At 36.1% G+C, this 21,767-nt stretch overlaps 1 long non-coding RNA gene across 1 annotated transcript in view; it reads right to left on the reverse strand.

The window, feature by feature from the left end:
- LOC133277354 (uncharacterized) overlaps positions 1–15,465 on the reverse strand; it is a 31,173-nt gene extending 15,708 nt beyond the window's left edge. The window contains exon 1 of the long non-coding RNA XR_009746170.1: positions 12,528–15,465. This is a non-coding gene — a long non-coding RNA (uncharacterized LOC133277354). The remainder of the gene's footprint in view (positions 1–12,527) is intronic.
- Between the last annotated feature and the right edge of the window lie 6,302 nt (positions 15,466–21,767).

A 21,767-nucleotide genomic window follows, 5' to 3' on the forward strand; every position in this document is an offset into this window, starting at 1 on the left:
TATATCATATGCCAGGATTATGGCAGAAATGAGAAATTTTGGTAGGAGCAATCCTGCCAATCTGCTCCTGAATAATAGCCACAAAGGGCACAGTCTGACACAGTTGGATCATCCTTGGAGTTACCATAATTTAAGCTAAAACAAAATTTATGACAGCCTATTGCAGAACTTATCAAAACTAGATTGCTGCATCTACTGTTTCGAAGTGTCATAAAGACTGATTTTATTTAATATAAAAGAGTTCAGCTTACCATTGTCATTTCTAATGGACCTTCTAGCACAGAGCTCTTCATCAGAAATGGGGTATTCTTTTAAAAAGCAGTATTCCTAAATACGGATATCTAATATAAAATCTCATACTGAAATCTGGATTTAAACTGGCACAAAAAATGTTACAGCCATTTAATCCTTGTTTCTATTAACTGTATAACAAGCATGAAATATGTACAGAAGATGACATGGAAAAAAAAACAAACAATAAAACAGGAGTCAAACACTCTCAAACTGAAGAGAACGTCTTGACTCTTGTTACTGTTGTCTTTGAAGTATCCACACAGTAATTTAGAAAAGAGTGCAGACTCACAAACTGAAAAGAATAGAGGGCAAATCAGGGCTATTTCAGGAATTCAGATCGAATGGTGATATATTTAAACACGCTATAACCCAAACAGGAGGGTTTTCTTCAATGTCATCTTATTACACTGCAAGGGAGGAAAACAGACAGTTCAATCACAAAATCATAATGCTTAAGCAGCATGAAATCATAAAGCTAGCAACAAAACAGGTGAAGCATGCTACATTTATGATTCATATGCTTCCTTTCACCCTAGCACAGTACTGGTTTACTGATAGCCCTAAATGGCCAGTCCCGGCTGGTCTCTCCAGCACAAGAGGAGTGAGCAGTATTATCCTTTTGGGGATACTTACTGTACTGAACTCCATCATATAAAAATAATGCACATGAATAGTTAAACTGTTTATCCAACTGTACACATAGGTTACAAGCTACCATAAATAGGTTGTTGTTTAGGCATGTACATAAAGCTCAATATATACAAATAATCTTTACTGTCAGTTTCTACATCCTTTGAAATTGGTATACTGCTACAATATAATTTGGTAATTTTGCTTTGCTACATACATCCCAATTCTCTTAAAAATTTATGTGAACTAAAATAACAAATTATTTGTAGGATCATATCTATAAAAGAAAGTCTAAATGCAGATTTTCTTTGGCCATTTATTTTTCTCTTTTTTTTTTTTTTTTTCAAATCTTATATGATTCTGAGATTGCCAGTGTTGATAATATCAAGCACCGGGGGGGCAAGTACATCTTGAAAGAGGTGCCTCTTTAAGATTTAAATGAGTATACATCCAGAGTAAAAGCAATTTAGAGAAAACTCTCAACTTTATCTTTTATCTCCACCAGGTGAAATAGGCATTTCCAGCTACTAAACTGAAATTAGATCACAAAATAAACCGCGATGTTCCCTCTCTGCACTAAAGCTGGTCTCAACATGGAGATGAGTAGGGAATGGAAAGGCCAGCTTTGCTTCCCTCCTACAGGCTGAGGGTTTCACCAGTCTCTGCAGCAAATTATTTGGCTGAGTAAGGAATCGACTTGTAGAATTCAGCCTATCTTTTATTATCACAGATCTTCCTGATACAAGTCAATTCCTAACAAAAGGATAATAATTTCTGGAGTGACTAGCTGTTCTTAAATGAAATCAACTAGGCTCCTAAATGCCTTTTTACAAATGTTAACGATATATCTCATATACCGACATGCATTCATTATCAGGTAAATACACCTGCTTTACTGCATTCTCTTGTCAAACAGTAATCCATAGTATTGACAAAATTCCTACATCATTTGCAAGATAATATCATTGTTCTCAAAAAATTATTTGAACCAACTTTTCCTATACAAAATGGATGTAACAAATTTTTTTGAGATGTACTTACAATATATTTATCCTAGCATATGAAAGTTGTTGCAGGAAAAATAATAATAATAATAATAATAATAATAATAATAATAATAATGGAGGAACTAACATCATATCTATTTGCTACTGGTACTTGCATTTCATTTTCTGAATGCTAATTCTGAGAACACGTTTTAGTATTTTCCACCTTTATCCTCACTCAATTGAAATGCTTAAGTTTCTCTTTGCAGCCAGAAGATGGAGTCACTGATTCCTTGGAAAGATCTTCATTACTCTTACTGCTGTCCTGTCTTGTTCCTATAGCTATGTGTCATGGGTTCAGCAGTAGCAGCCATTTTTCTCCTTCTTAGTAGCTGATGCAGTGCTGTGGTTTTGACTTTCAGCTTGGGAACAGCGCTGATAACACCGATGGTTTTAGCTGCTGATCAGAATCTTTACTCTGACCAAGGACCTTCTGAGTCTCATGCTCTGCCAGGGAGGAGGGGAAGTCGGGAGAAAGCAGAGACAGGACACCTGACCCAAACTAGCCAAAGGGGTATTCCATACCACAGCACATCATGCCCAGTAAATAAACTGGGGGCAGCTACCGGGAAGGGCTAGATCGCTGCTTGGGTTGGGCTGGGTAATTGTCGGCAGGTGGTGATTGGTTGTATTCTCTTCCCTTGTTATTTCCCTTACCATTATTATTACTGGTGGCGGTAGTGGTTTGTGTTATACCTTAGTTACTGGACTGTTCTTATCTCAGTCCGTAGGAGTTACATTCTTTTGATTCTCTTCCCCATCCCTCCAGGAGTGGGGGAAGTGAGCAAGCGGCTGCGTGGTTCTGGGTTGCCTGCTGGGCTTAAACCACAACACTATGTTAGCTTCCACCAAGGTAAATATTAATAATCATGTTAAAAGCTATAAATTATTCAGTTTTGAGACAATTTATCCTGCACAGTACAATCCTATTTACTCACTTGCAAGTCAACTTTATCAGCTTGTGGAAAATCTTTCTAGACTCTACAAGGGTTGTTGGGGAGGTGTGGTTTATGAATTACTTCTATTATTCTAGTTAACATATTTCCAGTCACAATCTTCACCTGAAGGTTTCTGACTGAATGTCCTGCCCTGGCTCAGTGAGATTGCTGCAGAAACCAAGACATTCTTCACATACCGTTTAAGGATCACTAATTGCACCATAGTTCATCAGAGAGCTGGCAATTTTGGAATAGGAACTCTCTCACTCATGTTGTATCTACTGCAAATTAGTAATCAAAGAGCACATCACACGAAAAGCAGTGTTAAACCAAGCAGATAACCAGCCACAGAGAATTTATGGTTACATACACATACAGGTGTACCAAGGAAATGAGTGTACTAATACCAAGCAACTTCAAAATAAGACTATGAAATCAACACAAGAGCTCTGGTTATAAATAAGCTATCAATTAACAACATCATACTAGTACATCCTGAAATGACTGATCAGTGGTAAAAAGCTTGTTCATGAGCTACAGATACCACAAAAAGACAGACTGAAGACACAAATGCAATAAAGTTTAGAAGTAGGTGGCACTACAGGAGTTCAACATATACCACAGTGATGGAAAACTTCTGTTTTAAAAGGCTTAACATGAAAAGCAATTTATCAACCATACCACTAAGTTTGATTTTCACAGCATTGTAGGCAGATTACAGTATTCTAAAATTAATCACAATTTTAATTCATAATCGCAAGAATTTCATCAGTCATATGTCATCTGACTGTATCTTTAGTGGATACAGCAGTATTCCCTAGCTATCTACTACTGAATTTGTGCCCTGACATCTTTAAAATAGAGAAACCTAAAAATAATATATATATATATATATATATATATATATATATCAGTTTTACCTTTGCCTTCTGGATTAGCTGCAAAGGCGGAATACATTTTTCTGCTTTAAAGCATAGAAAGCAAACCACCACTCAGAATTCAAACATATGTGTCAGTGAGCACTAAGGGATGTATTACCAAAAATACCCAACCTGTCAATGTAAGAAAAATGTTTTATGATTCCTTCGTCAAGTTAGTCTAATCACTTGTAAGTTCCAAAAAGTAAATGTAAGGGGAAAACTATTGTTTTTCATTTTGTAATAGTCTTAATTTATACACCTCTGTAGAACATTTATCCATAATAATACACAAATTCCTATAATCGAGTACATTCAGTTCTCTCCATTTTTTCTTAAAAGTACAATACACTAAAGTCTTACATACCTGACAAAATATATTTGTTTAGTTATCAGATATTTGTTTATAAAGCTTTCACAGTTATCTAACAGGTTCAACTTTAATTCACAAAAGATTAATAATTCAGCTTCTGAAACTTTGTGTTACTTCCCATAAAAGACATTCACCCACATCTACAGTTCAAAAGGTTTAATCTTTTACTGCAGCATTACCAAGGGTCATGACGGCAACTCCATCCAAGTTAGCAAAATGGCGCTGCTATGAATTATTATTTACAGTATATAGTAGTAAATTAATGGGGCAATAAAAGGTATTGCTATGATTTATCAGAGTATTAAAAACTCATTCACTGGATTTCTTTTTCCTACTGAACTACTGCATTCAGTATTATAAAGCAAGCTTTTTACCTTTTTATTTTAATTAGGTGAGCTGGGTTTGGAGAATGTAAAATGGAATTCTTGTGATTGCTGGTGAGAAAGGAATAGATGTTACCATTAGAAAAACAAAAATTGAGGGAAAATATTCTAAGAGGATTTCCTTCACCTTACACCTATGCAACTGTAGCAAATCCACAAAAAACGTTGCTCAGGAAGTTCCAATATCTGGGAAACTTGAAGACAACCTGGATGAAAGACAGGAAATATGAAGTCTAGCCCTAACAAAAGGAAAACAAGAGGTAAGTCGTTAGGTTTTCCTAATCATTATTATTGATAATTTACAAAAAAAAGTATTAACTGACAATGACATTGCATTTAAGTGTCAAAAATCAAGTCTATTTCTGCTTCATCACCACTGTTCTAGAGAATTTTTGAAACATAAACCACTTCTACTAAAATGGAGAAATGTAACTAATATCTGGCAAACCTTTCAATAGTAACATGCTTATTATCATTATTGTACACAAAATGAATAAACTATTTTTCACTTCTTATTATTAATACTACATTTGGAACTATTACCTTTGTGCTAAAACTGCTAAAGCAGTTAAAATGCTACAGAGATGTAAAGATCTGAGTTACTGAGCTTAACACTTTTGCCTGAATGTACGATGCTCACAAATACATTATGTGTAAGAAAAAGAATGTATCATTGCATAGCATTCTCAATTGCATCTCTCCCTGCAGGACTGCGTCAAAACATGCCATGTTGTATCTTCATAAAATAGTATTTTGTAGAAAAAATTTAGAAGATCAGAGAGCTAGTAAACAGCCATTGCACTGATAGTTAAAATGTGTTACATATTGAATAATCTAAATTTTTCAGTTGACAGTGAAGATTTTTAGTAAAGCTAAATGGACATTCACTCCATGTGGTTATATGTAGCAGTCTTTACCCACTTTTATAAAGAAGGTAAGCTATTAGTCCAAAAGACAGATACTGTTTCCGTGTTTACAAGTACTGTCTAAATATCCCTTCTGTTAAAGACATAGGTAGAGTTCACTTCTTTCAGATAGAAAGCTGAAGAAGAGGGAGGTTTTATGAACTCAACTCCCAGGGGAAGCGGGTGAGCTTGTTTTCTGAAAGCACGTTATAAGCATGCTTTCTGGAGGAGAGGAACACCAGAACATGGTATTGTGAAGGCCATCTTCCCATACAACTTCCCAAGACTGCTGTGCGGACATCGTCTCTCACTCACCAAAGGCCTATGCTATTTTGAACATGCATAGAAAGAGAAGAAAAAAAAAAATAATCTGACTTCAGCAGATAAAGTGGATTTGGGGGATTTGTGTGCAAAAACACAGAGACAAACTTTTCTATAACATGGTATGTACCAGAAAAACTGCGATGGTTTCCTTTAATTTCCATGATAGCAACTAGGAACAAGCTCTTGTCCACCGCTTACAAGGGGATTACCTCACAGTTTTCCTGTCGCCACTTCTTTTGTTACCCTTGAAACAGGCATAGACAATACAGACAGCACATCTGCAGTGGTCAAAATGGGGTATTGCAAATCTGTGACTGCTGGGAAGCAGTTCCTTCAAATGTCACAGTCAGACACTTTTCAGGTTGGCTTGCCTTTGAAAATACTAGCTTGGGCAGAAGGCAAAGCAAAGGAGGTGGTGAAGAACAGAGTAGAACAGAGATGCTGGTTAGATGTGTATTGATCTTCCCAAGGTTTCTGCTGACATTCTGTGGAAGCCTTCTCACCATACTGTCTACTTACTCATCTGACGTAATAAGATACTCTTACAGTAGATCAGATAGAGGTTGTAAAAGTATCTGATGTTACCTTGGCCAATGCAGAAAAAAGGCCTCACACTCACAGTGCTGATCTAGAAGGAAGTATGTCAGCCTTGTTAGGAATTCTATGGAATCTTAAAAAGCAGTCGTTGCATCTTCCTAGACCAAAAAAAACCAAACTCATTAATCAGTGGTAGCCTTGTATGAGTAAAGAAATTAAGCGACGATTAGTACAAAGCTAATTAGTAGACTCTGGGCGTCGCTATAGGGGTTTTACTGCGGGCGGCTGAACGCGGTCCCTGTTGAGGTGGTGTCAGGGCTGCCACCTGGTGGACAGGCTGCTTCTGCAGCCACCCAGAGCAAGGAACAGCTGAGCCGTCAGAAAGGGTGAATTGCGCCTGGTTGTGAAGGGAAGAGGGAGGAGAAATGTGACGAAAAGCCTTGCAAGGATCGAGGGCAGAGGGATGACGGCTGGAGGAGGTGCCCCAGGGTCTAGAGCAGGTATTCCAGACACAGGGCTTCCCTGCAGCCCATGGGGAAACCATGGGGAAGCACCAAACTGTAGTCTGTGGAGGGCCCCATGCCACAGAAGCAGGTATTTCCTAAAGGAACTACTGCCCTGGAAAAGACTCCCACTGAAGCAAGAGAAAAGTGTGAGGAGGAAAGCGCAGCAGAGAGGAACTGTTATAGACTGACCACAACCAGCCATCCCCAAACCCCTGCACTGACTGGGGCAGGGGTGGGTAGCAGAGTCGTGAAGGAAGGAGTAAAATTGAGCCTGGGAAAAAGAGGAGGGAAGCACAAGAAGCTGTTGTTTTGATTGTCATCTTTGTCTCTCACCATCTAAATCTATTTTATATGTCAATAAATTAAATTATTTTTCCCCCCACTCTGTCTGGTCAAAGTCAAGTCTGATTTGCCCATGCTGGTAACTGATAAGTGATCTCAAGTTTTTATCTTGACCCATGAGCTTTTTCATCATGGAGAAGGGAGATAAGAGAGCAGCTGGATGTGCGGCTGGTGGCAGGACGAGGTCAACCCACCATACTCCCAGGCTGAAAAACACTACTCACTGCCAGCTGAGGGGTGAAGAAAATGTGGGAAAGCTGAAAGTGATAAACATAAGAAAGGAATAGTAGATTTACTTGAAATCTTATCCTTACCTGGATTCTTACTGACTTTAAGTTCTTTAGTCAGTCTCTGATATACCTGGATATTTTGATCACACATCCATACTGCCAGTATTTAGTTCACATCTGGGCCTCTGTGCTTATTTAGTTCTATTCTCTGCACAAAACTGGAATCCTAAATATAGTCCTTGTCTGTCTGTGGGTGTCATGCTCTGTAGCTACAAAAATCATGCTTTACCATAGTAACCCTTTCTTCTACTCCTGAATTGTGTAAGCACTTGGAAGGATCTATATATAAAAATGCCCAAATTTCATGTACTGTGTCAAAACATGTATATCTATTTGTAGAGAAAGATGTGAATGAAACTGTATGGGTATTTGGGAGGGGTACATAAAGAAACATGCTGTCTAATAAATAAATATTTAGATTATATGCATCCAACAAGTTATATACCAAACAAAATAATAAAGGAAAATAATAAAATACTTTTAAATAAACACAGTATTTCCAAGATATATATGCTGAATACACATTATGACACCTCCAGCATGCCATACTTCTACATGTATCTTTGCCTGAGATGCATTTAGTATACCTGAAAGTTATTATTAATTAGCCTCCATTAGCACTAAATTTCTTCCAGTATCACACAGTAAATTCCTGTTACAAACTCCACTGATGTTACCTTTAATGACAGACCCACCATCTTCTCCAACATATTGAAAAGTTGCCTTTTTTTTTTCCAGTTTCTCCCCTCCCCCACCAATTTCACACTTCCATGTCTCCTTTCCTTAAATAACCATAAAATTTTCCTAAGAATGTTGACTAAACTTCTTGACACTCCTGACTGGCTACTGAAGAGCAGTAGTCTTGCTCCTACACACTCCATTTGTGTAGCAGTTGTGATATTGATCTAACAGTCCACCAAAACACAGCTTTCAACGCTTACAATAATTGAGCAAAACACATCCATTCTGAAATTATTAATACTATCACAGAGAGATTAATTTCCTTTTGATGTTCTTCTATCAGGAACTCTACTTTGATTCATTGATGTCACAGAACAAATTAGTGCCATACATAGTCAAGCAGTATGATATTAAAATCGGACATTATTCTGCTGCTGATATCAGACAATAAAGTAGCAGATGGCTTTTTTTTTTTTTTTTTTTTTTTAGGAATGGTTTTCATGTCAAAGTAAAAGGCTGCACAAACCAAAATTATCTTATTTTCTGGAAGTTGCTCTTGTTTGGTTGCATATCTGGTTCTAAATCTTCACTGCATGAAAAGACTACATTCTACAATAAAAGGTCAAACATTCAATGGAATACAGAAAACAGGAGACTTCATAACCTTTTACATTTTGGCTCTTCGGCTTCCAACTGGCAACAAAACAAAATGGCAAAAAACAAATGACCAACACGTATCTAATTCTGAAGAAAATATTTGCCAAACATTCAATTTTAATAACATTGTATTTTTATTTACAAAATTTACTTATAACACATACAGAACTTGTTCTGAGAGGAATTACCCCTCCATAATTAAATAAAAGTAATGATTCTGGTGCTATCATCAAAATCGTGTGTCCTGGGTTCAGCAGTAGCAGTCATTTTTTCTCCTTCTTAGTAGCTGGGGCAGTGCTGTGTTTTTGACTTTCAGCTTGGGAACAGCGCTGATAACATCGATGGTTTTAGTTACTGGTCAGAATGTTTACTCTGACCAAGGACTTTCTCAATCTCATGCTCTGCCAGTGAGGAGGGGAAGCTGGGAGGAAGCAGAGACAGGACACCTGACCCAAACTGACCAAAGAGGTACTCCATATCGCAGCACGTCATGTCCAGGATGTAAACTGAGAGTTACTCAGAAGGGCTAGTGTACTGCTGGGTAGGGCTAGGTATCGGTCAGCGGGTGGTATTGTATTCTCTTCTTTTGTTATTTCCTTTATCATTATTATTGGTGGTAGCAGCAGTGGTTTTGTGTTATACCTTAGTTACTGGACTGTTCTTATCTCAACCCGTGGGAGTTACATTCTTTCAGTTCTCCTCCCCATCCCTCCAGGAGCAGGGGGAAGAAAGAGCAGGGGAGGGAGAAGACTGCATGGTTCTTATTTCTTGGGCTTAAACCACGACATTGGGTTTGTAAGATCATAGAATGGTCTGGGTTTTGGAAAGAACCCTAAAGATCATCTAGCTCGAACCCTTGAAAATTAGTGTTCCAATGTTTTTGCTTTCTACAATAAAACCTGAATTTTATGATTTTGTCATGTGTTTCAATGGGAGGTAAATGCAACCCAGTGCCTTCCTTCAAATGTGTCTTCCTGTGACCCTACAAACATTGTGAGGACACAGGCTACATCTGTTCAGCACAGCTGCTCTTCAGATTAAGTCACAGTATAGAACACCCAGGTTTAGGGACAAGTATCTTTATTGAGGACAGGAGAACTCACAGCTGATGCATTTCCTCCTACCAACTGCTGGTAAGCATATATACTGTCAGAAGGAGTAAAAGATCGTTTGACATGACAGTGTTGTTTATGACTACTTTTAAATTAAAGAATTAAAACACAAAGCAAAAAGGTTTGTTTCGTGAAAATGGGTAACCAAATGCAAGTTTGTGCAGCTCTTCTTGCCCACCAGCAGACAGGCCAAATATTAGACACAGCAGAATCTTTGAATTTCAACTGCAGAGACGAGAACTGTATATGTAACATTTTCTATACATCAAGAAGATCAATTCTGTAGCTATGGCTTCATCTAATGCAGTTTCCAGGGGCTTAGGAAAACTAAAAAAAATAGGGCCACTTACTTTGATCTCAGCCAATGGGAATGGGAAAGAAAGAAAGACAGACATTCTTACATATTTAGTAACAAAAAAGAGTCAAAATGCTGAAACTAAAGAAGTCCATAGAATCTCTAGAAAGGAATCATATTTCATTACTTCCTAAAACAACATCTCAACAGAGAAACATGAGATACTGCTAAGTGGATTAGCTGCAATACAAATCCTATTGAACAGAACAGGCCCTCTAACAACTTGTAATTTGCATTTCTCCATGGAGGACTGGTGATTAGTTTTGCATTAATTGCAGCAACCTGTGAACACTATCCCAGCCAGGTTCCACTAGCAACCAGAATCACTTTTAGCATTACAATTCTTATTAGTTGTGTATATTTAAGGTGAACATATCAGTCAGACTAAGTTCTCCTACTATATTCATTCATACAGGATCTTCTGAAAGCTTGGACTAGTTTATGAAAGAGATCTGGAGATTAGCTGTAGTTTGTATTATCTGTCTTTAAAAAAGTGTCTGTACTCAGGGTTTGTGAGTCTCATAAACTGTGCCATGATCTGACCTTTTAATATTCCCACTAGTCAAAAAGGAGACACTTAAATTCATTTAGAAGAGTAAAAATATTAAGAGTAAAATATTACCAGTAAGTTAATCACACAAACCCCAGGTATTTTAGAAAGTTATATATATCTAAGGATTTTCTTATTTGAGCAAAGAGATTAACACATTCATAAGTAACCTTAAAATTTTACCAAGACTGTTGACTAAACTTCTTGTCTCTTTTCATATATTCATCTCCGGTTTTAGCAATATCTTTTGTAGAAATAAACATCCAGACATGCACAAACACAGGATAAATTTCCAAGTTATTTTTCTGAATTGGTGCCCCTTTCTCTTCCACCCCAAAAAAACACCCCAAAAATTGTATTCACCATCTTTGTTAACGTAAATTATGTTTAGAATATGTCACATTTAACATAAAGAAAGTTTTTAATAAAGCTAAACTAACAAAGATCTTCAGTTTTCAGAGTTGAAAGATCAGTTTATTTTCTATCAAATTAAATGAATGACCAGTAAGATTGTAGGTGCACAAAATGTATTCTGTATTCTCTGCAGTAGGGAAAAGCCTGGCTTTGCCAGCAAGAGACCAAGTACTCTATTTTATGTAGGAAAAGATGGGATTTGCTTAGTTAATTTGGAAATAAAGTCAGTCAAAGAGTGGAAGCTTTCAAAATACAGAGAAGTACAACTTAGTGCTGCTTTCTCATAAAGCTGCAGAATGCAGGTCCCTTTCAGCTGTTAAAAGATTGAAGAATGACTTGGAGTAGACCAATAATGTCAGAAGAACAGGGAAGTGCACACTAGACAGCCATAAGAACTTCATTTGACTTGTATTGGCAATTGATTTAAATGGAATTGCAACTACCCATCAAGGTCAAGAATGCTTTCTTGGCATTAGGGACCTCCGTGTCAACTGTAAATGTACAACAGTCATCTATTTTTTACAAACATGTTCAAATCATTATAAATCATGTTTTAGAATGATTGTTTTAATGTCCAAGGTAATGTGATTTAACCGAACAGTAGTATTGCTAACTGAACAGTCTGCAATATAATCCTTGCTATACAAATTACTGCACAAAATAATAAAATACCTTTTATCATATACTGCACAGCTTAACCAAAAGAGACAGATCACATCAGGTACCTTCCATTTCAGCATAGCAAGGTTACTTTTAAGACAGCATTTTGATTTCAGGACAACAAGGTCTTAAAGTCTTGCTAACATTAATGCCTGAGCATTTGACAAATGCTAAACTAACACTTGAATAAATTCTAAAAGACTGACTCCAGGTCAAAAGCTCTGGAATATTCTGCAACATCTATAGTAGATTCTTCTCCCACTGAAGTCGAGGGCAACCTGTTTATTTGAATTTTGTATCCTTACAAAGAGCCCCCACTGTGACAATTGCAATTTTTCTATTTCTCCAACAAAATGTGTGTTTATGGTTCTCTAAAGACAAACAAAAGCAAATCTCAGCTTTTGAGATACTGACAATCAAGGTTCTTGATCTACAGAAATTAAGGGTATCCTCTAAACCTCATTTCTATACATATGTCTTAAAAAAAATTACTCGCTATGTAATATGTTCAGCTCATATACAGTGTTGCTTCACTTTTACTTCTGAGATAAATACATTTTGATGATAAAGAGCCATAAGGTTAAAATCAGAAAGAAAGAAGAAAGAGACTCACAGTGAATTACATTCCTCACAGGAATACTGTTTCTTCGGTTATTCTGCCGCATCCATAACTTTGGACACTGTAAAATCATAGAAGTCAGCTTAAAAACCATCAAAGTGTGACAAAGAAAAAAATAAAGTACTAATCAGAAGAAGTAAAAGACCAACTCTATGTCTTAGTTGAAGTAATACTATTTGTATTGGCTGTGATAACCACTGGCACAGCCCAAATGGTATTCATGTGTTGTAATCTCTGTTTGGCTTCTGGTTTGTAATTCTCCATCTGCTTTTTAAATCTACTAACACATCATTCTGGAACTATAATTCAACATATATTTATATTTTTGTTTAGATGTTGCTATACTAGTTTATATTTAATATTTGTATTTCATGAGGTATTGAAAAAGTTGTCAAGGAACAACTGGTCAACAAATAAAACAAGTGAAATGTGAATATAGGGGTAAACTGGTCTAAATGTCCTGTCTTAGAATAAACATAAACCCCTAAATATTGAATAAATGACAAACTTAAATTATCAACATATAACCTTATTTTTTGTTAAATTATCACTGCATTATTTCAACTATTACATAAGCTATCTTTAGTCAGTAATTGGGACTCCTTTAGCAGCAGTCAGACAAAGGGTTTCCTTCAAATCCATTTTTAACTGTTACATAAACACATTAGTAACATTATTTTCCTGCATTAGTTATGATAACTAGTTTTGAATGTTGTTTTTTCAACATCACTAAATTGAGTAACAGATACCTCGTTTGACTTCCAGACCAAACTTGCGCTAGTCTTGCAGAACAGCGGCAACAAAACCCACGCCCCAGGATCATTGTGGAGTATTACTACACACCAACCAGCTTCCCAGCCAGAAGCTGATTCAAAGTTTGTAAAAAACAAATGTTTTTAACCTTTTCTTCTAGTGTCTCCTATTTTGACTAATTAGCTAATAATAATTTTGTAACCTAATAGTAATTGACAACATAGAAATGTCCAACAACCATAACCTGAAAACTGACATGAGCAGTATTATATCACCCAATATACTGGCTTTCATACAACTATTTCATTACCTGTGAGCTTCTTGGTAATGAATATGCTATTAAAAGGGTTTTTTTAATTTTCATGTTTCTCATGTTGTAATTCTCCAATAAATTTCTCTGACTTCCAACATAAATAAGTTTCATTATTCCTCATTATTAAAAGAAACAAACACATTCTCCTTCACTGAAAGGGTGTCATATAATTAGATGACCTTTCTACATAAAATCATGAATGAAAAAGGACCTGACAACTTGCAGGAAAATATTTAATCAGACATCAGTCAGTCAAGACCCAAGATGTTACTGTACGAACAAATGCTTTCAGAAACAGTCTTTTACAATAGCAGAGATCAAAACAGACTTTAGTTTTACTACATCATTAGACAAGTCCCAGCTTTCCAACAATTTATCACTGATTTCTTCATTTGGTTGCTTTAAACATGCTTTTAAAACATACTTGATAACTAGTAAAAATTGTGTACAATGCAAATGACATTTCAGATAAGTTTTATTGACTTAATGCTCTGGTAATAAAATTATAACAATCAGTATTATTTTGATTTATTGCAAATTTTACTTTCCCCTTTAATGGACTTGGTGTCTGGCAGAATTGAATGTAATGCTGCTGCCACCTCAAGGTCACTACAGAAAAGTGTGATGGTTCATTTTGGTCTAATATATAAACAGTAACAAGATTCAATAACTAAGAATGAAGAGACTCCTTTGTTTTCATGCAGTTCAATGCTCACTGTGTGCAGATTCCACATGTATATCTGCAGTGAAAACACGATTTTACTTCCCTATGTTCATGGAAGTGAACACAGGCACCTGGAGACCTGCATGCACACACTGCGCTAAGGGTTACAGAAAATAATCTTTCAGTGTCAAGGAATGTTCATAAAGTGAGCCAAACTATGAGCTCCTAATTTTACACAAACTCATGAACAAGAATTTGACTCAGAAAATTTGAAAAGGGAATTTAAAATTTACAGGGTTTTGTTTGTTTGCTTGCTGCTTTTTTAGACTTTCAGGCGAAAATCACAGTAGGATGGAGAACTCCAGTTCCTGTTATGATTTTAATACATATTTTGAGGGAACAAGTGCACAAGTTCTGTCGCACAGACAGGAAAGTTGCATAAATTTTCTTATTTAAGGCTTTGGAGGCCAAATAAATATTTTAATGATGAAAACTGGAAAAATATATTTATTGGGTACTATGAAATATCTGCAGTGTTGTCTGCTTGTAATGTAAGGATGCTCAGAAATTGTATGTTTGTACTCCTAAAGGTTTTATGGGGGCATAACAGAAGTGTTACACCATCATACACATCACAAATACGTCAAAGGCTATATAAATTTTGCAAACTTTATCAAGGTTAGGTTCAGGTGCCTTCTATGCTAAAGTTCTCTGAAAAATGTCACACCCTAAAACTTCAATCTACTGCTTAAAAGCCACCTCAAGCACATATGCGCGTGATTTAAAAAACCCTACATAATCCCATTTGGCAAAAAACAGATTGAACTTTAAGTAAGAAAATGTCTGCAGGAAGAGATCAATCTATGGAACATAAGGGAAGTTGCCAGGACTAGCCAGAACATTTGCTGAAGAACACAATCAGGTTTAATGATATGAGAAGTACTCAAAAGCACTTGTTATTTTTTGATTAAAGTTACGCTGAGCAGGAAACCTTAATAACTTTATTCTGGCCTATATTAGTAATGGCTACTGAAATTAAGTTATATGTATATACCACAGTGTCACACATGGCTGGATTTACAAATTTTTGGTATTATTTTATCCTTTGGGAGCTAGCATGTAGTACATAAGCCAGAAATTCTCTCGCACCAGAAATGAGTGCATTTTAGTCTACAATAACAGATTTAACAAGGAGGAAAAAGTAATTCATGCAATTAAATCAATTACAGGAATATTGACTGTATTAGAACCCCAGAGAGTCAAATTCTTTTTAATAGATCTCCTTTTATTTGTGAAATACTGATTTATGTAATGTAGGGTCTGATTCCAATTCTACTGCAACTTGTCATTCACAAATGAATTCTCTTGTATACGTAAAACACACACCAAGGACAGTCACTGGGGGAAAATGTAACTGTGATCAGAATGGATCTGCTATAACGCAACATTTCCCGTACAGTTAATTTCTCTTAAGAATGCAAAGGACATGTATTTTCACCAACTGTAACAAGAAAAAGAGCGGTAGTTTGCTGTCATCATTGTAGGAGTCTTTGTGCATATGATTCCCCTTGCTACAACTGCCAGTAACAAATCACATTCTACACTGCTTTAATTGAATTACATATCTAAGAAAGCACTGCTTGGAGTAAGAACTCGCAAAAATAGCACTATCTATGCAAAGTAATAAAAAGTGAAAATAATAATAGACATTAAAATATAGTACATCATGTGGCAAGTCTCTAGGAACTGCCTTGATGTTTTCTGTAGAGTTAAATAATTTCTGTCTTTATTCAAAGTGGAGTTTCCCCATGGCAAATTCAGCAGTAAAAAACAACCCAAACTCTCCTTATGATTCTCACTAATTTAAAACACATGAGTCCTTAGTACACAGACCATCTTTACATTAATAAAGACACAGAAAAGTGCATATTACAAGGGCTAGGAGAAGCCCTGAGTCTTTGGAAGACAATGGTGAAACACCTTTTAAGAATGAAAGCTACTGATTTATCATTCACAAAAAAAGAAGAAAAAGATGGCAGTAAGGTCCAGTTGTCACCTAACAGAGGGCATATCATTCCTACAACTGTAGAGAACAGTAAACTGGTAAAGGGACAGGCTAGAGAGAAAGCTAGATCCCATTGACTCTCAGAGGCTTTCACTACCCTAGATCACTGCAGAATCCAGTCCAAAGAATTGACAAATTCTAGCTCATCCCCTAACAATTTTCCCTGAAGTGCCCTGGTTTCAGAGGATCCAGTGTTCTTGATTCCATATTTTGCCTCAATATATGAATGAGTATGTCATGGTTCAGCTATTTTTTAAATGTGTTTTTTCGAAGGCAGAAGAAAACTGGTGTTTGAAACATTTGAAGTCATAACGCATCCTACTATCTTCAGTCACTGCTGCAAACCCACTCCTTTGCAAAACAGAATCATAAAATGTCAGTGTTATACTGATATAGGCTAAAATAGACATTAAGAATCGTTACTTATTTTCTGAGAATGTTGTAAATTTTTCTTTCCTGTTTCTTCCTTCCTCCACTCCCATTCACATTCAGCTACCACTCAGATTTATCCTCGGCTGCTTTACACTCACTGCAGACCTTCCACTGAGAGGCACATATGCCCACTGTGATACTTGGACCAAGTCCATAAAAATAATCTACTAACATACTAATAGGAGTTAGGAATGTAATCTTTTTACATTTTTGTGTAAGACTTAACACAGAATGTCATTATAACTATGTTTTGCCAGTATCACAGCCAGAAATAAGCTTTCACTTACTTCACAGATGAAACCAGCAAATACAGCAATTGTAAAAAGAATTGCTGTGCCAGTAGAATGTCTGCGCATTATCTATGTTCCCGCTGGTATAGTTGTATCAACACACCTTTATTTATTGTAGAGAACATTTCAGTACCTTAATTTGAGCCAAGGTGAAGCTTTCCTTAATGTCTCACTATTTTCAGCTCACCTGGTTGTAGTTTCTTTCTCTTACATACCTACCAGAAAAGGTATGAAGGAAGTTGGTTTACCCTCACTTCTACTCTTAGTGTATCATCAGCAATCTCATGTCAGGTGATTTCTCACATTCTCTTAAACTGAGTGCCTCCTAACAGCTGACTGACAGGTCCTATGAAAATACAGCTCTAAGTTTTACATTTTACAAAACTTAACTTTAAGGTTTAATCTTACTGACTTGAGCAACACTCTCCCAAAACAACAAATATGACTCAAAAGTTTTAAGGAACTATTAAGGAAAAAGATGAGCCTTTCCCTATTTCTTACAGTCAAGGGTTCCTTTTCAAGTCTCTTCTTCTCAATACCAATGAAATGTCAGTATGTTAAAAACAGCACCACATATTCCACAGAATGGCATGAGGGGAATTTTGCAGAAAAATTATATTCTCTTATTCCTGAGAAAAAGTTGTAACCATCAGTGAAGAAGCTGATGGGAATGAAATATAGAAATTTTTTTTCTGTAAAAAGCAATTCCAAATAAGTGACTTACAGCCAAATAACTAAGATTCAAGGGAAAGAAAGTAATTTTACAAATAATAGGACAGACGCTGTTAAATCATCTCTAAATTGCAATTAGGCATTTTACGTATACACTTACTTGCATGCATAAAATTGGATTTACGTATAGCTTAGAGGTGGCCCTGAATCACGGGGTTTAAATCTGGAGTCAAGCCTTTATCTACACACCCATAAAGCTGGCGGAAACAGGGGACTGAATATAGGGATTTTGTCTTATTTTTGTCTTATTTCCTGTACAAAACAAAGTAGATGTGATTTTAGGAGATGCAATAAGCCATATAAGAGAAGAGAGTCAAAGATATTTCCCTTTAATTTGTAGAATATGCATCAAGCAGAGAGCGAAAAAAATCTCACAATTTGATAACATATCATGGAAAAATACAAGCTCTAAAGCAGTAAGAGATTCACTATTTGCAGTGTTAGTGGTACTAAAATAACTAAAAGACAGATCAAGATAAAACAAAGCACAAAAAGTAAGAATTTTTAAATGTCATGGCTGTTTTCTGAATATACGACACTTCAGATTTCCAGCGTTTCAGCAAACAGTAATAATTTAGTAAACTTGCTAGTAACTACCTTAAAAAAAATGGAGATACATATCTAAGTTAAATTAATATAAATCAGCCCCTAGATGTCATTGTTGCAGCTGAAATATCACTTAATACAGAACTTCCCTAATTCTCTAGTAGAAGAGGCTGTGTAAAGCAAAATAAACTACCTTAAGTAATACAAATTTCGCTCAGTTTTAACGCCTCAATATCAAACCACAAAGACCTCTCAGGCTGTAACAAGAAAAGATAACTAACCAACTATACAACAGGGCTGTATACGAGATTCAGGTTCGGACAATCACTTCAAAGGCCACTGAAATCCAAACCTCATCACAGAAAAGACCATATACCACTTGCACAAGGGAAGGCTCTTTGTAACTCCTATCAGCGTTTGCCTCAATACTAGAACCACTGACATTTCATACAGCTAACGTATCTCTAATTCTATCTGGAACAGCTCTACATGTTATATACATATATATACACAAGAGTTACATTATTGTTTTTGAAAATCTCACAAAAATTTGTTTTCTACAAGATATTGTAGCAATGAGTTCCAGAGGTTAATTACAAACATATAAGAAAAAAAATCTAAAATTTCTTGTAAATGCTTTGAAAGTGCGACCATTCAACTTCACTGAATATCTGATTAGTCTAACTGTAGGGGAAGCATATTCAAACACAATTCATTTTCTTTATACTATTTATTATCTTTCTGTATCTATCATGTTCTATCGTACTGGTTCTGTAAATGAAGCAATGCTGTGTTCATTCTTCCCTGCATAATTTTTCAGTACTTCTAATAATTCTTAAGTCATCTGCAATATTTTCTCTCAAAATATAACTTAGTCCTATTTAATAAACAAGTAACACAGTAGCATTTTTTCCTATATAGTGTTCTTCCCAGTCTTCTCTTACTTTCTGTATTTTCATAGACTACACACCATATTTGCAAACTTCTATATTTAGAGGGTCAAAATGTCCCTGTGTAAAGCTCATCTTCACAGTAAGGACTCCCAAGATGCCAGCCTGACAAATAGAAGTAGCCAATACATATGCACCTATGTAAATATATGCAAATTCTTCCACCATTTTCTAACTGAGAAACCCAAAACTTTAATAACCATGTGATAATCAACTCTATTTTATGCACTCTGCACATTTTTTCCCCAGATACAGAACACCTATGAGCAGATAAACCCAGTATGCAAATAGACAATATGAAACAGATTCTGTCATCCAAAACGAACGAGAAAAAGAAGCCCAGGCTCATGTTTTGCAGTTAGTCTATAAAGACAGCAGAAAAATTCCTAGTTGCCAACATTGTTGCAACACTATTGCAAATTTCACTGGGTTTTACGGTAGTTCTACCTCATGATAGATAAAGGCCACCTCCAGGCTGCCAAGACCTAAATCTTAAGCAAGATATGAAAGAAAAACCTACTTTTTTATGTGCCACTCAAAGTGCTCACACACTACTCTTGGTCACTGTTCACCTAGCCAAGGCCTCCATTCTAACCAGTGCTCCAGGCAAGATTCACTTCTGTTGTACATAGAGATACGAAGCAGTTCATTTAATCTCTGCTCAGGAGATTTAGGTACACCACTTATATAATGCACGGTAACAATTACAAAAATTATAAAGCTTTTGGGATGGTTTTGGAACAGCCAGGCACAAAAGTGTAGAAAACTCATGGGAGTTTGAGGGACTCTTCATTAGGGACTGTAGTGATAGGACAAGGGGTAATGGGTTAAAACTTAAACAGAGGAAGTTCAGATTGGATATAAGGAGCAAGTCCTTTACTGCAAGGGTGCTGAGGCACTGGAATGGGTTGCCCAAGGAAGTTGTGAATGCTCCATGCCTGGTGGTGTTCAAGGCCAGGTTAGACAGAGCCTTGGGTGACCTGGTTTAGTGTGAGGTGTCCCTGCCCGTGGCAGCGGGGTTGGAACTTGATCATCTTAAGGTCCTTTCCAACCCTAACTATTCTATGATTCTGTGACAAACTGAATTTTTCATTGACAACTATAGAACTCATTGCTGGTACAAGTCATTAATGAAGATAAGCCTAATCATTAATCTCAAAGACGAAACAGAGTTTGAAACTGAGGCCACAAAAATGAACAGACACCTTACAGACAAGTTGCTACACGTATTTTCCTCTTATTTTAAAAGTGTACACAAAAAAAAAGGTGTGTATGCTTTGCAGGTATTTACTTCAAGATAGCATCTTTGCTGATGTGTTCCAAATTTACTTAGCATTTCTAGACTATGTACTTCTCACTTAAATTAGGCCTATAATGCTTACCATAAAACTCATGCCACTGACATTTTGTACATATTTACAGTAATCACAAAGCAATTTTGTAAAACTTTTACAAAACAATCAACATTCTGAACATACTATGCTCAAAGCAAGAGTCTCATCTCTACCACTCAAGGATAGCTGCCTTACACAGATGTCATTCAGTTTCATGACTCCTTCAGCTTGAAAGCAATGAAAATGAAACATACGAACTTTGTAAATTAAGAAGCCTTCCAAATTAATGTAAAATTATAAAATCTAAATCTGTTTTTGCTGTACAATCATACTTAAACAGAGAATGAAATCTTTAAATTAGTCCATGTTTAAATACAACAAAGAACAGTAACAAAGCGTATATAGACCATTACTCACTATCAACCTAGTATTTTTAATCCAAACATCTCAGACCCTAGCATACTTTGACTGGGCAAAGGAGGGGGAGAGTTCTGTCTCTTGAGTGATTCAATTCAGATAACTGGTTAATTAAATGATGACAAATAGAGAAGTGGAAGCTAAGCTTTTAAAGGAATAAGGTCCATTTCTATGAAGAGGCTCTATTTAATACAGTAGCACTATTATTATTACTACTACTACATTTGAAATTGTAAATGCTATGCAGTAGGTGTTCAGAAGAAGGGTTGTACCCTTGCATCTTCCCCAAAGCAATTTCTTTTTAAAAAAATTATTACCAAATTTATCTTACGAAGTCACAGATAAAGTTTGAAAGGTCTTAGGACTAAACACAGTTAAACAGAGCTTTATAATTCAAGCAATCAAATTAACCAAGTAAATAACTCCTATCAAAAGGATGGCTAAATCCATCTCTTGAATAATACCTGATTTGCAAATATTTCAAACATATTCCCTATCAATATGAAACAATACACAATTGCAATCTGCTCTAGGTGGGGTTTGACTAGATGGTCTCCAGACATCGCTGCCAACCCTAATGATTCTCTGATTCTGTAATTAGCAGAGTTCCCTGCTGTGGGAGGAAACGAACTTGCAAATATTTGCTACAACTTTACCAAGTCACCAACACACCCAACTGTATACACCTCAATACACCTCAAGCCTCTTTCTGGAAATGAACATTGGATGTTATTTGCT

The sequence above is a fragment of the Pezoporus flaviventris genome, unplaced genomic scaffold (assembly GCF_033815535.1).
Source record: "Pezoporus flaviventris isolate CSIRO_AGI_PZ_B2104156 unplaced genomic scaffold, CSIRO_AGI_Pfla_v1 ptg000054l, whole genome shotgun sequence".
Lineage (NCBI taxonomy): Eukaryota > Metazoa > Chordata > Aves > Psittaciformes > Psittacidae > Pezoporus > Pezoporus flaviventris.